This window comes from Cololabis saira, chromosome 13 (assembly GCF_033807715.1).
Source record: "Cololabis saira isolate AMF1-May2022 chromosome 13, fColSai1.1, whole genome shotgun sequence".
Taxonomy (NCBI): Eukaryota; Metazoa; Chordata; class Actinopteri; order Beloniformes; family Belonidae; genus Cololabis; species Cololabis saira.
Window position 1 is genome coordinate 17562002 of NC_084599.1, and position 13969 is coordinate 17575970.

Genomic DNA, 13969 nt, shown 5'->3' on the forward strand with positions numbered 1-13969 from the left:
GAGATCACATCCATCTGACCATTCCTGTGAACTGTACCCTAAAAGAGGGTTTATACATGTTTGTGTTTATATGTGTGCGCTTGCTGATTTGATTGTATCTCCTCAGGTGTGTTTCCATGTGACTGATGTGTGTCAGAGGAAGGAGAGGAAGGCGAGGAAGCTGGCTGCCAGCTTGCCCTCGTGAGCATCCAGGATTTATCTGCTCAGCCAAGCTGAGACAGACCGACAGAAACTGAGAGCGGAGAGAGGCGAAGAGAGGCAGATACTGAGGGAGGGTGATATGGCAAAAAAAAAAAAAAAGAAGCCAGAGATACTGGAGTGTGTATGTGTGTCTATGTGAGGTAGTGGGGTGATGAAGTGGGCTCCATGCAGACAGAGAAGGTAAATGACTGCTAGAGCTGAAAGGGACAAAAATGCTAGGAAATACCGGGCCACTGCATGAGGTTGCGAAGTTTGTGGAGGAATCTGAGGTGGGCAAGTGGAGAATAAATTATTTAAATTAAGTTTAAAGGTGCAGGAGTAGATCTTTGCAGGGATGAGCGATCAGTTGACAAGCTGTTAGAAAGTAGAAAGCGTTGCAGGGATCACTGTGAATACACCGGGGTTTTTGTCAGCTGGTGGCAGTTAAGCAAATGACTATATGTGCAGCATCAGCAGATAACACAAGTGAGCTGTGTCATGATTTGTCTGGAAACTCATGGCACACAGTTCAAATCCTGCATGTACAATCTTTGACAGTAACATGTCTAAGGTTACATCATCAGTTATTAACAAGCACTGCAATCCTTCCTCCTGTATGCTTCCCACTTTCTGCAGGTGAGTTCTGACAATGTTGTCTGAAATCTGTAAAGACGGGCGTGGAGTCCAAAATATCTCCCTGGAGCCATGTCTTGATAAAGAAACACATAATACTGCATGACCAATACCCCACTGTGTTGTTTCTTTTCTCGAGCATATCCAGTTTATTTGCCACTGATTTCGATTTCCACATGATGAAGAAAAGGAAGAAAACTTCCTTCCCATAGCTCTGAGTTTTGCTTCTGCCCTACATCCTCAACATATTCACTTCAACACGATTGGATTTGAGGTTTTATCCCAGGCATTACTTGGGTTTTTGAAAAGCTTAATCAGCTGCTCTCCCATGTACAAAACTTTCTGTTGTCAAGGTTGCTCGTAGCACCAGAGGCTGAAAGGACACAGAATTACCAGCAGAAAGGCCTTGAGCAGCATCGTTTCCAAACCAACACAGGAAGTGGTTTCTCAGGAGGAATGAACAAGTCTGAAATTCTCAAGATCATACAAAGAAACAAGGAATTTGACCAAATATATTGATATCAAAATTATCCTTATAGTGCAGGGATACTATGGGTTATAGCAGGTTTTGTTCTTGGGCCACTTAACGCTCAGGTTCAACCAATTAAAACAAAAAAGGGGCTCAGAATTAATTAATTCATATACTATATTAAGACATTCATTTTTTTCAGTTTGTCAAAGTGATATCCACAGTATCATCTGCTCATAAGTCAAGTTCGATTAACTGATGATGGTTAACAATAAAGTCCAAACAAAGTTCTTGCCATTTATTTTAAAGTTTTGTTTCTCAAAAAACAACACAAATATTGACAATACTTGTGTTGACAAAGTAGATATTCCTTCTCGACTAATGCACCTTCCTCGTGTCCTCATCAGATATCACACATATGAATGTGGAAGAAGACATTTCCCATTGCCTCGCAGTGTGTTTTCCCGTCTTTGCAGATCAGAGGAATTGTGTCCATGCTGAGATTTCTAAACTGAGGTTTCTAAACTGCCCACAGCAGCACAGCACATTTGGAGAGGAGGATGATCTGAGGAGGATTAAAGGAGGACAAGCTGCACAAGACTAAGGCTTAAGGGAGGACGGGAGAATATTGCAAAACTGGGGAATCTTCTCTTATGAATCCAGTAAAATGGCACCATGCTTACTGTATATTTGGATTCTTTTTTTTCTCCAGCTTCACGTAATTCAATCAATAAACATCTGTAAGGAAACTGCATTTTCTGTCTTTAGGCGTAATTCTTTCTTTAATTTCTTCAACCTTCTAACCAAAAATCGTTGACGTGCTCTCAGCAGATTTGTTAGACACTATGATGGTTTTGCCAAGTCCGTGACTCACTTCTGATGTAGGCTGCACGACTCCACCGTGGGTGGTTATCAAATCAATATGTATGCTGGATGACTGGGTGAGGGCTGCAGCACCGCTGGTTCATGCGTTCATGGTTTGATGCGCGGCTCCATGTGGGCATGAGTGTGTCTGTGAGTCGGAGAAGAGTGGGTGTGTTATGACGGTGAAGTTTCCACAGTGGGGTCATCTTAAAGGGGACCTATTATGGCATCTAATACCTATTTTAAACAGGCCTTGAATGTCTTAAAAACAAGCTTTTGATTGTTTTTGCTAAATAAATTAGAAATTCAGCCTCTGAGCCATGTCTTTATCTTCCCATTCTCTAACCTCATTATCTAAGTGGGATTCTGAGTGGGCGGGGCTATGATAATGAGGCTCTGTGCTGATTGGCTGCCTGAATGACGCGATACACCGCTACAAAAAAATTGCGGAAGCTCCGGCCGGCGGAGTTACCGTGTCCTAATAACCGCATGCGATGCGAGCGAGCGTCAGCGGCAAAATTAATTCAATTGATTTATTTTCTATTAGACTGTCCTAACTGGCCGCGAGCGACGCAGCGACGCGGCGTGATGCGGCGCCTTGTTTTGAGCTGAACATTTGTCGGACGCCCTGCTTCTATTTTCTTCCTGTCGCTCGCGTTGAAAGCCGGTTGAAAGCGCTGTAGGAAACAGTCATGGATGAGGAACGGCTGATCCAATTAGTTGAAATGAGAAGTTATCTCTATGATACCTCTTCATTTCACTACAAAAACCTCAATAAAGTGGTAACTGGCTGGAGGGAGATGGACAGAGAGCGTCCGATGTCACGCAGTGCGACACAATAGTCGGACGCTCGCATTTAGGACACGGTGTTTAGTTGTGGCCGTGGTTTGCATTTTGGTTACGTAACGAAAGGGAGCAGAATCTGAACGGCTCGTAGAAGTAACATGACACTGGATGAATCATCCGGGCGGCTGTACAGACACTGCAAAATTTGGTTGCTTTCCTCCTTCTCTGTGTTGGCAGGCTGAGGGGAGACCACTTTATATATGTTAAAGCAAGAAAAAACATGTTTTTCATAATAGGTCCCCTTTAAGAAAGTCTCTCACCAAACTAGACCCAACACTGTCCAAACAGTGACAAGTCTGACTTCCAGTTCTCCTCAGATTCTCATCATACATCCAAATGCACACATTCCTTCTCAGCTCTCCATTTTTGTACTTCTTTATTTCTAATACGTGTTCTTAGTCTATCACGCCGTGCTTCCTTCCCTTCTCCTCCTCACTTCCCCCCTCCACCGTCACTCCTTGAAAACTGGAAATCAGGACAGTGCAGCAGTGGAGGGGTTAAGAGCAGCCCGGGCTGGTGATTGGCTGCGGAGCGGCAGTCTGATCCAGCCTACGGAGAGAGGTAACCAGGCAACCTCAGAGAGGGAGAGGAGAGAAGAGGGGGCAGAGGACCGGAGAGTGGAGAGAGAGAGGGAAAGAGAGAAAGAGAGAGAGAGAAAAACCCGCTGAAAGAAGCGTGGCATAGTTTTGTAAGAATTGTAGAAAAAGATGTAACGGAGCTTGGAGGCGCTCTCACCGGAATGGAAGAGGGGATTATCATCCCTACTGAAACTTACTGTGGATGTCTGAATAAACCAGGAGGAGATACACGTGGATGACTGGATTCTAAAGCCCCCTTTTTTTTTCTTCTCGAAATGGGAACTAACTGTGCTCAATTTCGCTGTAGCGCAAAGGTGAGTTGGCCGGTGGAAACTGCGCGTCTCTGCAGAGGCGCCGGGACTTTAGATGGGTGCGCGATAGTTGCTGCAGCTCAGAAGCCTGTGGATTCTGTGTTGCTCCGCTCCCTATCCCTGCAATGAATGATCTACTGCTGCTGCTGCTGGTGCATTGGGGTGTTAGTGTGTGTGTGCATGTGTGTGTGTGCGTGTGTGTTGGCAGAAGAGTGACTCCCCCATAAAATAATGGTCACGGGCTGCTTTTGTGCGCGTCTGTGCCGCTCAGGAGGAGGAGAGAGAAAGGAGTTTTGCCGCATTTGGCGTGTGTAGTTACGGGGCGCCCCATCCAGGGATGTTCAGCTCCACTTCACAGATGCAACAATATCTGACTATCAAAGCACATCCTCCAAAGTTGGTGTTCCTGTGATTAACATGCATGTTTCTGCCCTGGTGGACGCATGTCCGCGTCCCCTGCTGCCTCATAAATCTCCCGGGCGAGGGGAGCCCATCTGGGACTTTTATCACAGTAGTTTCCTTTTTTTCTCTGTCGATTTTGAGTTGTTTTTTGAAGAGCGGGTTTCTCCGTGTTCCTACTCCACTGCACTTCATGCGTTTCAGAAGTTATGAAACAAAACCAAAAAAAAAGATGTGTAAGCCCCGGCCGCACTTTGTGGGCTTGGTTGATTGAGGTGTTAAGCCTGAATTATGGTCCGCGTTAAATCGACGTAGAGCCTACGCCGTAGCCTACGGCGTACTGTGCGCATCGCCGCGTACCCTACGCCGTAGGCTCTGCGTCGATTTAACGCAGAACCATAAATCAGCCTTTAGTGTGGAAATGGGAGTCAATGGGCTATATGGGGCTCTGGCTGGCACCCACTCACCGGGGTTCGGTTGATGGGGAGAGAAAGCGAGCGAGGAAAGAGGGCAGAATGGCTGACGGAGGGAGGGAGGGTTGAATAAGCGGCCGCGTCGGTGTGCTGTGAGGGGCCCGTGCAGACTCCGCTGCAGCTAAAAGCCGCATTAATCATGAGGCCGCGGCTCTGCAGACCCTCCACTCCACTCCTCCGTCTGCCACATGCACGGCCTGCATGAGGTGCATACTGTACAGCATGTCGCTGCAGCAGCCTGGAGTTCTGCATCTGACCAAATGCTCCCATCTTGCGAGGATCCTTATTGCATTAAGGGTTATTTTTTTCACTGACGTAAAAAAAACAAAAAACTGTATGACGCTTGCAAACAACTGTTCATGTTTTTCTGATGACTGGCTTTTTACACCCACTTAAAGTGGGCCACTTCGCACAGCAACTAAGGAATCATGGTTCCAATCCACAGGTTAACTACTGAAAAACAAACAAAAAACACTTTATACTGAAATCTGCTCTCATCTGAAAAGTACTTAATACGTTTAAAACGTTTTTGTTGTAAGTTAATTGATTTTATTTTGAAATGTTACTATTCTGACCCAGTAAAAGATTTAGGAACTTTTTCCCTCACTTTTTCCAAGCAGACCTCTTACTTCTGTGTGTATGGGCCCAGCTGGCACTCCAGGTTGTCATAGAAACCCACAGAGCATTGTGTGGAAACTGAAAGAAAAGTCTACTGAAGGCTTTCTTCCTCCCTTTTCAATTCTGCCCCATCTACAGCCTTGCTCTCAGTTTGCCCTGCTCTCTGTCAGTGTTTACAACTTATGCATGGTATTGCAACGTATGTTCTTCCATTGCAAAGTAGTTGGTTGTGCGTGTGTGTTGTATATTTGTAGAAAATGCCCAATGGCAGTATATGCTTAATTTTGAACAGGATCTTGGTTTATCTTGACACCAAAACATTTAGGAAGCTGGAATGTACTTCACTGGTTTTTGCTTGTTTCAACAAATGTACTACTGGTATTTGGAAAACAGTCGACACACGCAGTAGTTTTAGGGTGTACAGATACTCACACTGTGTAAAAGTCTGCATAAAGAGTAGCTACAAGAAACTAAAGCAGCGCAGCAACAAATTCATATCAAGGTCTTTCTTTATCTGTGTTCTGTTTAAAGTTTGAATCGTTTGCACTTATTATCTCAAGGGTCATTTTGCAGCCTTCCGACCTTTTTACCAGCCTTATTCAGTGGGACCTGGCTACTGGCTGTGGGTGAACAGTAAAACTGTGGTGTGTACCAAAGATTTAATGCTTTTAGTAGGACTCAAGAAATACCACATGCAGCATTTTTAATTAAAAAAGATACAAGGAATTGTTTAAAAGAACAAGTAAAAGTCAATAAAAGACAAACTGCTCTCATTCTGCTCACAACAAACATGAGTTTGATCATTCACATAGCTGCCTATTTTGCTGAGGCACCCCAGTGACACTTGTTGCTATGGATACAATTCAAACTACAATAAGTTGACAGTCTATTCATGTTACCTGCTTAGTGAAACAGTGGCTGTGTCTCAGAGGCATTTCTTTAAATAACCTCCAAACAAAAAGCAGGCAGTTGCCGTAGAAATAAACTTGTGCATGAAGATAACCAACAGTCCCCAAATTCTCTGCTATCACTAGTCTGATTAAACATCCTCTTTATGATCTCAGTAATGACATTTCAAATGTAGATCTTTATTTAATTTATTTTTTCAGCAATCTCGGTTCAGTTTAGTTGCTTTGGGCTACATTTCGGCTTGTTTGTTCTTCTAATGGATCCTTCATTCATTCATTTATGCACGCATGCCTGCATCAGCCAAATCTCCAGCTGAGGTGCTATTTTCTGCCACTTGCTGCAAATATTCCTCATGGAGGCATGATTTAGTTGATCATTTCCAGTTAAAAGGCACTATGGGGATTCAGGAGTTGTTCGTCTTTGACGTTTTCACAGAACCCTTGCAACTCATTATTTCAGTTGGCTGGAAAAATTACTTGCGTTTAGTGTCGTAAGATGTTTGAACCTGCATGCATCCTGCCATCTCTCACCTCTGTGAGACCAGTCCGGTCCACGGCAGGTATCTGAGCTCAGACTCATGGCTAAACCGCAGTTGATTCATCCTCAGCATGAGCTGCAAAGGCATTTCACTCAAACCATCTCACGTCCCTCTCAAATGTACACTCATGTGTACAAAGGAGCAGAAGCTTTTCACAATTAAAACACTAATAAAAAGCAAATGAGAGATTCCTTTAAAATGTCAACTTCATTATCCTGCTGTATTCTTATCAGCCTGTGACATGTTAAGTATCGGTATTTTTCTGTTTAAAGATTCTACCATTATACAGAAAGGAAAGAGGGAAAATTGAGTGGTTCTTGGCTGGCTGCCCCTCCCATTGATCCACTTCCTGTGTGAGTGTGTTTGCCTCTGTGTGTGTGTATGTCTGACATTTTCTCACACATAATTGGCATCGAGAATATCTTTACAGCTCGCTGGGTCCACGTGTGCATATTGCATGGCTTATTTCTTGTCATTTATTTACTGTGAAGGAAATAGAGAGTGCAAATCAATACAGACACAAACACTCACACATGTCACACATTTATAATCTTTAAGATGAACTATGTGCGCTTAACCACCGTTAGTGCCAGTCACGACTACCTGTTGGAGAGCAGTTGTAATACAAGCAGAGGCGCTGAAGCGCAGAACCTGTACGCAGACCATGCACAGAGCCCGAGTCCATCCAGAGGTGCAGATCCAGCTGCCAGCTAATCTGCCTCTGCAGTTTGTACGTTATAATCTTCTTAAAAACACTCAGAATCTGTCCACTCGGGTTAGCATTCACATAGCGGCGGTCCACATGCACACTTTCACTGCCACCATGTTTGACATAGTGCAGTGACTGATGCATGCATTTGGCAAGTTCTGTTGTCAGTGATGATTTGACAACCTTAGGATGACAGAAATGGTGAAAGCAGAGGAGGAGACCACCTTCTTATGAGTTATGCGTCAGAAGTAAATCGTCCTTCCAGGAGGAAATGCATAATTGTGGAAGCATAAGTGCGATGAGAAATTAGAATAAATGACAGACATTGGAAAAGTCGGAGAAGGACCTCAATCTACAATCTTTATTTTGGGACTAAATGGACTGAATGAATCACTGAAAACCGTGATAATTGGTTTTATTTTATCGTTCACTTCAAGCCTCTTTCTTTTCCATTCTTCATCACTAGACTTCATCATTACCGCGGCCGTCATTACTGTGTCTTTTCCTCTGATTATTCCTGATCCCTGCTCTGAATAAGGATGAAAGATTATGGGAATTTTCCAAGTTGGAAACTTTCCTTGGGAATGAATATGAATACTGTATATGAGAATTCATGGGAATACATCTGCAAAAGTGCAGGTTAGCCTCAAACAGCAATATACCGTGTAATTGAAAAAGAAAGCTTTCTTTCAGTGTGTCATTGGTTACAACACTCAGATTAAATTTGATTGATTTTATTCTATTGTCAACCAACTGTTAGTCAATTATATTTGAAATAAATGTAATGCTTTATATAAATTCTCCTGGCGTGGTAGAAATAAATTTCACCCCTCTCAGTTGTCATGGATGTGAAATCCAACGATTGAGATCAAAATGGTTATTTGAACGAGGCTGCAAATACGTTTATTTCTGCTCCAAAGTTGTACATTTTATTACTAGACTGAATGAACCAAAACTAGTTATTTAGCACGCTAACTTGCTATATTCGAACCCAATACAAGGTCATCATTTTTGTGACATGACTGCACTTGCAGTATTTCTTCTCTATCTCCTACAAACCTACCTAAAAACATTGCTACTTTAAAGTTAAATATAAGTATAAAACATGTTTATACAATACCAACATATTCAGTAAATAAGATTAAGTAAATGTAAGCTGGGTAATACCATTTCATTAAAAATTCAAGAGTCAAGTGAGTTCATTAATGTTGTGCTGCTTCGATTTTATTTTTTATACAAAAACACGAGTCGTAGTTTGACTTAACATGTTGATTGAGGAACGTTTATCTTTTCATATAGTTCATATATCCATCTAACATCCATCTAGGGTACACCCTGGAAAAGCCCAATGAAGTCCCAGTAATGCTTATTCATTTGTGCGGTTTGTTTTCCTGGTTTCTGGAAAGTTGCCAGAAACTTACTGGAAAATTCCCGCCTCTTTGCAACCCTGGTTCTCTGGTTCTGCTTTGCTCAGCATGGTTTTCCTGTACCCAGCATCCTCACCCCCATCCCCTCCCTCTTCCTCCACTTGCTCTCCGCCTGCAGCCTAGCTCCAGGGATCCCCTTGTTTCGGATTAGATGTTATGTTATGGAACTGAAGCTTCTGAGTTCTGCCTTTTTCTTCCCTGCTCTCATTCGTATTGCAGCAGTATTGTACATCCTGATGATCACATTTGATCCACCCTTGTTCCCCTTCGCTGTACACACCGGTCCTTCCTTTTCCTCAGAGTGCCACTCGGGGTGGGCAGGTGGGGGTGTGTGAAATCACAAAGGTCTTCTCTGTGTTAATGAGTTTTCACAGCAAACAAAAACACTTTAGAGAAGGCATTTTCAGGAGGTAAAGAGGCGCGCACGAACACGGTGGCATGTGCCACACTGGAGTCACAGCACATTAACACTTCAATTAAGTCAACGCCTCACATTCTAATTTCCCCAGAAGTCAAGATCCCTGACCACCTCTCTCTCTCACACCACACACACACTCATTCAAACACATCAGTGGCGTACAGTGACCTGTGTCATGCCTCAGCAGGCCCCAGCAGTATTACATGCTCCTTGTGACATTTTCAATGCTGGAGAGAAACCGGCAAACAAGCATCGCAAATTACTTTTTAATTTGTGTTCTTTGTCTTTCATATGGTCGCTCACAAAGAAGCAGCGATTCTTTTGCTCAAAATTCTTTTTTCAAGGATACAATAGCTAATGAATCCACGCGTAAAGGGTAGAGGGAGAATGGGAGTTGCAGGTCTTTCCTCCCAGTGGAACAACTCCTCTGACTTCCTCACTTAGCCGTTAGATACAAACAAAGTCAATGAAAGGAACAGATGAAGACAGGAGTGGAGAGACGTTGTCCTCCCAGGAGTTCGTCTTTGCATCTTTACCCTCTCTGTCTGTAATGGTTTTTCTCCAGTTCTGTTTCTCTCTTTATTCTAATGACTTTTTTAACCGTCTCGTGATTGTCCTCTTTGTCTCTCTCTTGCCCTGCGTGTTTGTAAAGATTAGCCACAGTTCAGTGTTCATCATTACCAACAACTGCCACCAAACCAGTGCACAGTGATGTTTGATAGTATGTTGCAGCAGTGGCAATACAGCTGTCACGTGGAAGTGATGTATGTTTGAGTCTGTCTTATTCTGAGAGACAGAGTGGTGGTTACCTATTTCACTTCTAGTGGGTAGCGGTGTTACATCCTGCGTCTCTGTGCAGGACAGCTTCACACAGCATCACAGTCTGCGTCGCTGGAGCACCTGACTCTCACATGTGTGGCTTGCTCTGCCCCATAGGGGCGGGCGGGTGCTCAGATGCTTCTGCGTTCTCTCTAACACGAGCTGGTTTTACACCGTTTCTGCAATATTGCCGTTACAAGGGGATGCTAATATGCCGCCCTTGTGTTGTTCATATAAAACCAACTAAAGTCTGGATTATCGTAACGAAGTGTGAGTTAGGACATTCTACACTAGATGCAATATCACCATGAGTCAGCTTCGGAGCAAACTGTGCGCTGGCAGTCTGCAAGCCAAAAAAATGGTGTGAGTGATAAGTGCAGACGCAGCTTTGTTCACTCTTCAAGCATTTATTTAGCTTTATCTGTGTCATTCCTTCTATATGGGTGGATTTCCTGAGAAATAACTGTAACCAAACATTTGTGACATTGGGAATGATTTGCCTTATAAGTTGGAGAAAAGCTCAGAACAGTTCCAGGCAGAGAGGCGACAGAGACCCGTGCTTCCTCTGAGCCAAGCTGCATCGGTGTCGGAGGGCAAAATCAGAAAAAAGAGACAGACCCCAAGGCTCAGTGTCCCCGATTGCCTCTTTCTACACAGAGGTATTCTCAGCTTTTTTTCCCCACTTCTGTTACTGCCTCCCAAGATGGAATAGCAGCGTAATGAAAATGCCCTGCCATTCTGCCTCAGGGTTGTTCACATGACAAAATGAGGTGGAGCATCGGCATGACAGTCCCACATAGAAGGTGGTGTGTATAAGGGACTATACTCGCTCCCATGAGGCACATGCAACTTCTGCTGCTTTCTGCACATTTACAAACAGGGTCGCTCACAGAGTGAAGTTTATGTGGTTTCATGGGTCATAAAATCTGTACAACCCGTAAACCGAGCTGAGATTCAATTAAAATGGAAACATTAAAAAAAATGATCAAAGTGGGATTTTTTTATGTTAAGAAGAGGATCCCAGAGGAGCTTAAGACTGAGCTAAGCAGTAAGTGAAACTTTTCAGTGCTGCAGAGCTCTGATTGACCATTTCACTGCTCAGCCTCAGTTGTTTATCCTCTTCCCTGAGTCATCATATTTAACACGCACACTCATGCATGTGAAAAAAACTTGTACATGCATTGCTCTTGTCTTGTCTCATTGCACTCGGCCCCTCTGTGGCCCTACATGGATGTGCACTTTAACACTGCCGTACTTAGAGAGGTGAAGGGAGCAGACTGAATGCAGGCTGTCGTATTTCAAGTTTACGTCTCTGCAGGCCATTTCCTGGATCTGCTGTGCAGAGGTCAGTCACTGTAGCCGCTGCAGCAGCCATTACTGATGAACACTCAGAGTATATGTGAATACCAGACTACGTTTCTGCCAGGACTGGATTTAACCAGTTTTTAGTTTGTTCATCCATAACTGCTGATATGCTGAGACATGTTTTACGAGGAAACCATGATCACAGCTTCTGTAAGCAATTTGGTTTATATAAAGTACTTATATACTTTATACTATATACTTTTCCTGAGACCTGGTGTGCACTGTATAGTAGCTGCCTCTAGATGTTGACATGTTCAGCCTTACATAAGTAAAGTCTACAGAACAATCAATGCCTTTTTGTGATTGTAGTCAGGTAGACGACTGGCTAAAACCTTGTTTTCATCAAAACAGTTGCCCCATATGCTGAACCTTGGTTGCCACCTGTGTCTGACTGAACCTGGCTGGCCATAGCCTTTCATTTTGGCAAAAATGGTTGTGGTATCCCTCCTATTCACAGCCATTTACACCAGCACATACCAAACCAACTGCAATGGGGCAAGGGATTTATGCAATGACTCGTGCAGCAGCGTCCAAGAGCCATCTTGGAATAATATCTTGGATCAACATGGGTTTTGTTGTTTTCTTTGACTGCAAAACAGTCATTTGCCATCATTCCTACTCTACTGCATGTAATGTTGGATGCCAGAACTGGAAATTAAATCTGAATTTTAGAGAAATGAAAGTAATCAAAGAGGAAAATAATAAGAATGGCTGGCAGTTTATGGTCTCATTTCCAGAGGAAAGCAGACCTGCACTAACTGACGGTGATATGTTTGTCAGGTTGTCACACCACCACACTAGACACAAAGTGGACTCAAAAATCAATTCTTCTGTGCTGCTCATTCAACATTTTGGCAGTTTAATGTAAAGTAAGACAGGCTGCTATTTATTTCCTGCAGGAAATCCTCAATGTTTTCCATTCCATCAGCTGGATATTTACAACTACTGCCTGTAGTGGTTGACACATGTGGTAGCAAACCAGAGGAATTCAGGAATACAGAAGCTTCAACAATTACAGTGCACATGCACGCAACAGCTGTCAGTGCTGCAACCATAGTAAATGAATATGTTACAGTTAAATGTGCAACAATCAACCAAAACACAAATTTGTTACTCTGATTTTGGTATGGAAAGCTGTCTTTGTTTACCTTATGCAAAAACAAAAAAAATTGCAATTATGCATTTAACTTGATTGACTGCATTTAACATTTTAACCTGATTTGGAATACCTTTGAGAACAACAAAAAGCCTTTTATAAATATAATGTACGATTGCTGTTTAACAGAGTATAATGTTATTGCCCTTGTGCGTGCAGTCAGCACCTCCCTAATGAAGTGTCCTTCTTGCTCTTTTAAATGTTGTTTACAGCCAGGCATGTAAGAGGATTTGACTCACAGATGCATAAATGCACACTACAAAATACAGATCAAATGAGGCAGACCTCACTTAATTGCTAAGAATTTTCAGCTCCGATCAGCTCAGAGCCAGTTAGGATGGCTTTGTGCTGTAGATTGAGCAGCGGAGATTTACAGCAAGTAAGCATGTATTTAGTGGACATGCATTTAGAGGAAATGAAAATGCAACTGTAATATTTATTCATGAAAGCCAAAAAGCAGCTTAATGCTACATTAAGCAATTTGGACTAGTAGGCCGAAGATCCTCAAATAGTGAGGAGGTTTGCTACTGTATCAGCTTATGGTGTACTTATGGCTAAGCCACTGGCACTAAGCAAGCAACTGGCTACTTATCCAGCAGAAGCGGCAGCATGGATACCCCACAAGAGCCTGCTTTCTCTACCTAGACAACCCCAGTGCTGTATTTTCTGTCCTTCACACAAAAATAAAGCGGTTTGACTCGACTTAATATTGACTTTAGTCTCCCAGTTTGTCCCATGACCTTGACTTTCAGGGATCACGGAATTTAATTTCACTCTAGTCGTCTTTCCATTACCTCTAGATTTGTGCAGAACCTAAATATCGTAAAGGAAAACCTGTAATGGAAATGCTGCGCAAAAACCTATCGCAAAATACATCACAAAAGCCTTTTTCATGAGATGGTTTTTCAGACGCGTTGATAATCCAATGTACCGTAAAAGTGTAATGGAAATGCCTTTTCCGCATTTCCATGTATCTGGCAGCACTAGATGTGATGTAGTCGGTCAATCTAAAGTCATCAAAATCTAGTTTCCAGCTGGTTTTGGCCTCATTAATACGACATAGTTATGCTATACTTAATCATCATGCATTACTGCGTTACATGAAGGTTTTTGCCTCTGAATAATCATTTGAATGATCATCCGCTGCCTACATCCTCTGTTAACTATTTTCGCAACAGTGGTAGCGGCAATCACAATAATTTGTCAAAGACTAAAAATGTTCTCGTCCATCTTTTTCAAATTGACATAATCTTTTTC

At 42.9% G+C, this 13969-nt stretch overlaps 1 protein-coding gene across 1 annotated transcript in view; it reads left to right on the forward strand.

Annotated features, from left to right (window-relative positions):
• The first annotated feature begins 3586 nt into the window (after window positions 1-3586).
• Window positions 3587-13969, forward strand: part of dab1a (DAB adaptor protein 1a) — a 127190-nt gene continuing 116807 nt past the window's right edge. Inside the window, exon 1 of the mRNA XM_061738075.1 lies at window positions 3587-3884. The gene's annotated coding sequence lies outside the window, so the exon portion shown is untranslated. The remainder of the gene's footprint in view (window positions 3885-13969) is intronic.